The sequence below is a fragment of the Brachyhypopomus gauderio genome, chromosome 16 (assembly GCF_052324685.1).
Source record: "Brachyhypopomus gauderio isolate BG-103 chromosome 16, BGAUD_0.2, whole genome shotgun sequence".
In the NCBI taxonomy this organism is placed as follows: Eukaryota; Metazoa; Chordata; class Actinopteri; order Gymnotiformes; family Hypopomidae; genus Brachyhypopomus; species Brachyhypopomus gauderio.
Window position 1 is genome coordinate 11459716 of NC_135226.1, and position 7278 is coordinate 11466993.

Sequence of the window (7278 nt, forward strand, 5' to 3'; positions counted from 1 at the left end):
TGTTACTTCAGTCTCAATACACACCTTTAGAAGAAAAGAGCATGGTACAGGTATCTGATATCAGGAGAAAATGACAGACTGTAAGTGTCTGATATCTGGAGAAAAGAGTATGGTGTAGGTGCCTGATATCAGGAGAAAACTGCACAGTGTAGGTGTCTCATACTCTGATATCAGTAGAATAGAGCAGGGTGTACATGTCTAATATCTGGAGAAAAGAGCACAGTGTAGGTGTCTGATATCTGGAAAAAATAGCACAGTGTAAGTGTCTGATATCTGGAGAAAAGAACACAGAGTACATGTCTGATATCAGAAGAAAAGAGCATGGTGTAGTTGTCTGATATCAGGAGAAAAGTGCACTGTGTAGGTGTCTGATATCAGAAGAAAAGAGCATGGTGTGGTTGACTGATATCAGGAGAAAAGTGCACTGTGTAGGTGTCTAATATCAGAAGAAAAGAGCATGGTGTGGTTGTCTGATATCAGGAGAAAAGTGCACTGTGTAGGTGTCTGATATCAGGCCTAAAACGTACTGCAACACTCACGGACACTTGAAAATGAATATTGTTGAATATACAGTAGTTCACATTTTGCAAGTGAGTCAAGTGTAGAGTCATATTACTGGATTATATATTTATGTTACTGGACTTTTTAAAGATAATTTCCAAAGGTCTGAACACAATCACTTTGCCATCACTACAGTAGTGTGTAGCTTCACTGCTTAGAAACATGTGAAATGTTGCAGGGGATGATTCTCTCATATCTGTATTCTCTCATATCTGTATTCTCTCATATCCTCATATCTTTACTTTCCTACGGGTCTGTTGCAGATAAACTGGCCACAGTTTGGATTTTCAAAATGGATGCTGGTCAATCGAAGTAAGTCATTCTCATGCATCATAGGTCCTTTTCTTGAGGAAGCTTTTCCAGCACACTTATACAGTTGTTACAAAAACGGGATATATTTAAATAAAATTCAAATAAAAATAAAAACAATAATTTTGGCATTCTGGTGCAGGTTGTGAAAGGAAACCCCTGTTGTAGAATGAGAACTGTGGTATCTGCTCTCCTCAGTCTTTTCCAAATGACAGACGGGCACAGTGGTGGATCCAGGCATTCCCGTGCCGTCCAGCTTACGTCTGGAGCTCGAGGCCTTCCCCAGATCTCCCAGCAACCAGCAAAGGAACTGGGCAAGGAAACCGAAATGTCTCTATAAACTTCATGAAATTACCAAAATGGAAGGTTCATATAAGCAGACATCAATCAGCGATTGTCAGTATAAAAATCAAGGCATGTAGCTGAGATGGCGTTTGCGTGGCTCCATGTTTTGCTTTTCTGATAAAACCTGCAAACTTCACCTCCTACGTAATTAGCGACTCACTGTTGTCCAGCAACTGCTTAATGGTGTCCCAACATTTTCACCTAGCAGCAAAAGCTCCAGGATTTTGCTTTGTGCTTCACATTTGTCCTAATAATCTTCAGGGGCCTGACTTTTGGGTCAATAAAAATGGTGTGGCTGGAGCCAGACATGGGTCCAGACAGTTTTATTGCGTTCTGCTATTATACAAGCACGCCAAAATGAAAGCGCGCTGTGTCACGCCTCCCGGCCCACGATCCCCTGCTGCTGCAGTGACACAAATGTGCATGCTGTCTCCTGGCAGCACCGCCAGCACTGCAAATCTAATAACGCGGCCGAGTGTCCAGACTGTGCAGAACACACCGTGCCGCCCAAGACCTTTGTTCGGTCGTCTCCGCAGCAGCAACACAGAGACAGACCTAATTGAAAACACTATATTAGTGTTTGATTTACAGTCAGTGGGGTTACAGCCATGAGCTAAAGGTCGCAGTCCTGTTGCAATGATTTAAGTTCTGAAGTTATTCAAAAATGAAACACTACCTGTGGGACCCTTGTATCAGTTGTAAGACATAACCTGTCATGCTGGTTAACGATTATTTCCTTTCTTTGTTCACAAAAAGAAGGGGAGGTTACGTTCACTTTAAACTTTCTCCTGATAACTGGCACATATTCACACACTGAACATGCTAACTGAACCAACGTGAAGCTTATTCTGTTATAAGTGAATGAAAACACACTACACAGCTGCAAGAGACCACAGTAGTAACCACTGTTCAGACCTGATGAATGTGACCCCAGCAGCTTCCATATCCATGTTCAGAGCTGTGTAGGGCTCATCCAGAACTGTGGCGTGTTGTGCAATAAGCATTTTGAATTTGCTCCTTAAATAAGGTCACGGTCAAACAAGAAACACATCACACACTCCGTCTTGTTTTCACTTTTGAACATTTTCCCAGACTATAATTACATTTAAAGTGAGACAGCCCAAAGATAATGTTTCTTCAAAGCATGTGAACTAACGTTCTTTGTAATGCTGCATTGATAAGGGAGTTGAACTAGATGTTCGGCTGTTAGGAAGGAAGGCGTTTGAAAGGCAGGAAGAGTTAAGAGGTGCCGCCAGCTTCCTTCACTCTTGTTCTGACCTCATTCCAGGGCTGGTCCCAACCTTCTCACCTCTGCCCCGGAGGGTGAGTGACAGGACACTGACACAGGCCCGTGTCTCCACCCGTGAGCTCAGCCTGTCCCCACTCCCGGCATGCAGAACTCCTCAGCACCACACAGCCTTGTGTGTCCAGAACACTCAACTGTATATGTCTTTATATATAATGGACACAGTCTGTATTTCAACAGACTGGATTCACATTTCTTTCTTTTCCCTGTACATAAGGTCAGTTGACTTCAGTGGGACGTCTGTTAGCGGCCCGGCTCCCGGTGCCGAGACGGGCCCCGTCTCCCCTCTCTTCTCCAACACAGCAGGACGAACAGGCCCCAGTTCCTGACCGTTGCCACGGGAATGCTGCACAGGCCAACCCCAAGTCCCTGTAATTAGGACTTCATGCTGCCTGCTTTTAATAGCTTTAAAAGGCTGTCTGTTCCACTCCAGTTCAGTCATATGCAGTTTATTAGGCGGGGCAGCAGCTCAAGTACCTCTCTTATTCCTCTCACTCATCCTGGAACAGTTTTATTAGTAAAGCAACGAGGTCTCCATCACTGCTCTCATCAACAGGCATTTAGCAAGCAAAGGAATGACATTCATTTATCAAAATAAACTATGGCTGTATTGTTTAATTCAAACACACAAGTACCACAACCTTTAAAAGGTGTACTGCTCACTGAGTACCAATTGTCTTATAGTAATTGTAAAAAAATTTCAAATACACAACCATGGCAAATAGTAGACTGGTTGTATATAAATTATATTGTGAAATCTTAACCAAAGATTATTATACTGAAGGCAAATTTCTGAATGAAACGGAAAAACCTAGATTTGCATTTCCTGAAGGAAATACTAGAGGACTTGAAAAGGTGTGGCCTGTTCTGAATGAAAAAAAAAAAAAAACATATACAAAATTTTATTAAATAAAAGAACATGAGTCAAGGAGTCAAACAGGACCAAGGATACACACACACACACACACACACACACACACACACACACACACACACACACACACACACACACACACACACACACACACACACACACATACACATAATCCAGTAAACCATTGTCATTTGACTCCACACAGCGTTTGTGTTTGCAGTGTGAAATGGAGCTTGCCAGCTCCTCTATCTTTGGTGATTCTGCCACCCACCTGTCAGAGAAACAGGTGAAACAAACACATCAAAATGCTTATGGCAACATGAGAGAAGAACCCCAGAAGATCCCCCAGGGCCTTCAAACAGCAGGAGGACAGAACAATGCTGCTCTGTACGTGGCACACAGCCTCACACCTCACATGTGATGGTCGTTGGAATGGCTGGTTTCGGCTGACTGTGGGCGGAGCCAGACTGACCGGCAGGGCCAGACTCCACCACCACTCTGCCTTAACATTTCCTCCTGCTTTCTTTCCTTAACATAGTAGAACTTTTCCCATGGGTTTCTTGAGAAGGATTTACATTCATTTGGGATTTCTTTCCAATTCAGCCATTAGCGAGGGTGGGCGTTGGGGGTCATGTCAGGTTTTAGATAAAATATAGCCCACCCATTCTGTTCACAGGCCATATATGTCACGACACCAATTAGGAAGACTTAAAACCACACTTGTTCTCAGGGACAAACCCTCACAGCCAAACCCTGGACTGGTGAGCACTGGAATAGCAAGCTAGGTGGGCCTACCTGGAGAGTAGGACAGGACAGGACAGGACAGAACAGGCTACAGGACAAGACAGGATAAGCTACAGAACAAGCCACAAGACAGGACAGGACAGGCTACAGGACAGGCTAATACAGTGCCAAACACCACCCTCTCCAGTAATAATGGATATCTGCTTGCTTTAATTCATCTTGTTATAACAAATGACCCGGAAAGGCGGGTGGTGATATTACAACCAGTGAGAAATTTCCAAAAGATACAAATAACAACAAGCCACAATGAAACGTGTCGGTGAGACCGTGTCATTGTCTGTGCTCACACTCCCAGAGGAGGTCCAATCATAAAGAAACCTTTGTGGACTCTCACTGAAGGCTCTTCTTTGCCTCAAACGTAACTGTTCAGCTGGAAAACAGCCCAAGTGTCCCACTCCTTTCAGCCGCAGTACTTCTCCACCGAGCCACACTGCTCGCGCGCCAGTGTCTGACTGACCATCTGGCTCCTGAGAAGCGTGTGTGTTTACGGCTTTGGTTGTAGAGCTCAGAGGGGAGGGGGGTCAGTGGGGCGTACTCTCACACCCCCTCCAGCACGACAGGGACGACAGGGACACGACCTACAACACTGTCTGTGACCTGCAAGAACTGGCAAAGAAGCATAAAGAGAAAAAAAAAAGTGCTTCAAAGACATTTGAAAGTGCATAGGAACCTTTATGGTAGAAAGAGCTCGCCATTTTTTTTAGTAAAGTGTTAGTGAACAACTCGGTTGTTCAGCTAATTAGTTACACACAGCCGAAGAGTGTGAACTCAGCGTGCTGTGTAAGCCAAGCGTAAGCTGGAAGTGTTTGTTATGTAACTATTAGCGTGCGTCTGGAGGTGGATGGTGTCGTGACTGCTGCCCTCATCAGTGTCTCTGCTCCAGCTCACCAGGAGCAGACAGCTGAGTGCTGAGTGCTGATGTTAGAGGAGCTTCTCCTAATGCAGCCTCAGCCCTCGTGCTCCCTCTCCACACACGCTCCCACGCTCACACCGCCGACCACTGACCCAAGCACTAATCTGATGATGGGAGTCCTTTTGCACGCTGCAAACCCAGGGAGCAGAGGTCAGTCTGTGTTATCCAGCCCGTGATGTTGTGCACCACCACTCCAACCCCACACCTGCCCCCCACCCCCAAATACCCCCCCCCCCCTCACCCCCACCCCGCCCCCCATGCCTCTGTTCACTCTCCAGGGGGATGACGAGGTCATTTCTCCACTCGAGCTGCTCTCTCCCTCGTACACTCTCTCAGTACTGAATTATTTCCAAACCCATGAGTTGGTCGGCTCTGCCGTGTCAGTGCAGACTCTGATGTGTGAGCCCTGCTGCTCAGTCTGTTCATTAGCCAACAATAGTTTTGATCTTTCAGTCTCAATTTTTTTTTCTTGGAAGAACAGGAAACTGGGGTGGCCTGAACCATACCCAGTCTTTCTCTTTTTGAGTCAAACAAACTACTTTGGAGTCCTGATATTGGGCCAGATAAAACAAGAATCACACTATACACTTCTAAGCAAAGTCCATTAGACACTACGGCTGCAGAAGATATAGCAGAGAGTTTCATGGAGACCTCCCCTCATGCCAAGAGTTTCCTCACATAAGGGCCTGTAGTTGCTTGAGTCAGTCACTAAACACACGTGCTGACATATTTGGTTTGAAAAAACAAAACTGAATCTATTTTCATCAAAAACAACAAAAAAACTGACGGGAATGTAGGACTGGCAGGGTTTGATGTTCTCGCGTGAAACTATGGGGTTTGTTAACTCATTTTGTAGCATGTTGTGTAGTGGGAAAGGTGGCATCTTCAGTACAGTGTCACAGGTTACATCACTCATTGGCAAAAAATGTAGACTTCACCCCAAAAGTAGCGGTCTTGTGTGCAAATGCATTCTGTATGTTATTGTCCTCCATCACGAAGCACACTGTTCCCTTAATGTCTTACCAAATATACAGTATATTGAAATCAAATAATTTATTATGTTTTTACACGTTAATCTTTAAATGCACCTATTTCTATCCTTGGTTGTTGGAAAGCAGGGTAGGGTAGGGTAACTAAAACCACTACAGGAACCTCTTTAAAAAAACAAAAAAAAACCCCAAAAAGCTTCTCGGTAGGTCCCATTACACAAAGATCATTACACTTTGGAAAAAAGAGCGAGAAAGCTTTCAAGACTTCACTAGCCTGTTCTGCTCGAGAAAGACAGTGGTGTGCAGGCCGAGTGTCAATACAGAGAAGAAAAGGCAACATGTTTCACAGCAGGGTAGTGCTGACATGATCGATCTGTCTTTAGCACTGAGGATCAGTCAGTGATAGAGTAGGTGCTGACTGGAGCCTAATGGGGGGCTAATGCAGGCAGTCGAAACAACAGGAGTGCATGCGGGTGTGAGGAGACCTGGCAGATAGACGCCCACAGGTGTGAGGAGACCTGGTGGATAGAGACGCCCACAGGTGTGAGGAGACCTGGTAGAAAGAGAGAACTGCAGGTGTGAGGAGACCTGGTGGATAGAGACGCCTGCAGTTGTGAGGAGTCCCAACAGATAGGGACGCCCACAAGTATGAGGAGACCTGGTAGATAGAGACGCCTGCAGGTGCGAGGTGTCCCAGCAGATAGGGACGTTTGCAGGTGTGAGGAGTCCCAGCAGATAGGGACGCCCACAGGTATGAGGAGACCTGGTAGATAGAGACGCCTGCAGGTGCGAGGTGTCCCAGCAGATAGGGACGTTTGCAGGTGTGAGGAGTCCCAGCAGATAGAGACGCCTACAGGTGTGAGGAGTCCCAGCAGATAGGGACGTTTGCAAGTGCGAGGTGTCCCAGCAGATAGGGACGTTTGCAGGTGCGAGGTGTCCCAGCAGATAGGGACGCCTGCAGGTGTGAGGTGTCCCAGCAGATAGGGACGCCTGCAGGTGCGAGGTGTCCCAGCAGATAGGGACGCCTGCAGGTGTCCCGGCTGTACCTTTCAGCCGTGAGCGGGTAGGGCAGAGAGCAGGAGACTGAGCACACCTTAAAGACACGTGTCCTGGTTTGGGGTCCATGTTGCACTCTTTACAGGCTTGTCTCAAGCACTTATTGGTCCAGTCTGGTTTT